Raw genomic sequence first — 1,471 nt, 5'->3', positions numbered from 1 at the left:
TGGCCTCGAACTCAGAAATCCACCTGCCTCTGCCTCCCAAGTGCTGGGATTACAGGCGTGCGCCACCACGCCCTGCTCTTCCCAACCTTTAAGTAACTTTGTCATTTAAAGTCTTCCTCTCTCTTACCCCTCAAGGATGCATGCAGGGTGTGGTCGCACACCTCTAATCCCAGGATTTCAGAGGCAAAGTTGGGTGGATCTTTGTGAGTTCAAGGCCACTCTGGTCTACAAGGTGAGTTCCAGGGTGACAGAGGGACCCTGTCTCAAAAAAAAAAAAAAAAAAAACTTTCTTAGACTCTCAATACAGTCTCTTAGGTCTCTTAGAGTGTAACATTCAGGGACTTCTGACCTATGAGAACATCTGTACAGTCTGAATTTCACACTCCATTGAAATTGAAATGTTTCTTGAGCCTTTCAAGCTATTCTCATTTTACAAACAGAATGCTACTAAATTATTCTATGACTTTTTATTTACCTATGTCTCCAACCAACCTGAATGACGTACCCTCAAAAGGACATTACACATGTGTATGTATACCCACAACACATCCCTCACCATTGAGCAAAAGCCAGAGATACCTGCCTGACACTGAACAGGGCTCATTCCAAATACTGGCTGAGGAAGAGGAGGGAGCTGACAGCTTCCAGACAGCACTGATACTGTCTCAGGTTGAATCCCACTGGCAGCAAGAATTGTGAATGTATCAGGGACCCCCTCTTCTTGGGCGTCCTTGGGCCTCAAACACAGTACAGTTCATCTAACAAGCTGGAAGCTGAAGATTCAGAGAAAAAGCCTACATGTGTCCCTACCGTCTTAAGCACAGTAAACATGTGAAGAATGACATTGAGAATGATGTCTGCACATTGAAGCCATGACAGCTTTGTGTCTGCTTTATCCTAGCACAAAAACACCTGGATGTTGGTAGGTTTGGGGTGTATATATTTCAGAGGTATGTGTGTTATGTCATGCTCTGGATGAACAGAGGAGGGGTTCTCCTATTTACATTTAGCAGAGACCCATTGCTCCACCCCAAAGAGTGGCAGGGGTGGGGGGAAGGGGAGCACAGTTTAGCTGAGCACACGGAATAACCCTGTGCTTTCTCAGCCCAAACCCATCTGCCCTCCGCAAACCATAGGGTTGGTGGAGCTCATATAGAACAGCCATCATCCCATGCAGGAGGTTACCTAACACGTTTGCCATGTCTAATCTAAATGTTTGCATCTTGTTGAGACAAATTAATATCTGTAGATGGCAAATTCATTTAATTTAAGAGCTTTATTGGGTTTTCTAAGTACTTAACTCGGGTTCTTAGGTGCCTTTCTGACCTGCCATTGGCTCAGCCTTTTGGTGTTTTGGTTTTTTTCTGGAAGGTTCTTAATAGGAAAATCAAAAAAGCCTAATAGAGGAGTTGAGGCACACACTAGCTAAATATCATACCTATTTCCAGAGCAAAACTATAAAGAATGATGA

The sequence above is a fragment of the Mus pahari genome, chromosome 5 (assembly GCF_900095145.1).
Source record: "Mus pahari chromosome 5, PAHARI_EIJ_v1.1, whole genome shotgun sequence".
In the NCBI taxonomy this organism is placed as follows: Eukaryota; Metazoa; Chordata; class Mammalia; order Rodentia; family Muridae; genus Mus; species Mus pahari.
This window is presented reverse-complemented; position numbering follows the sequence as displayed.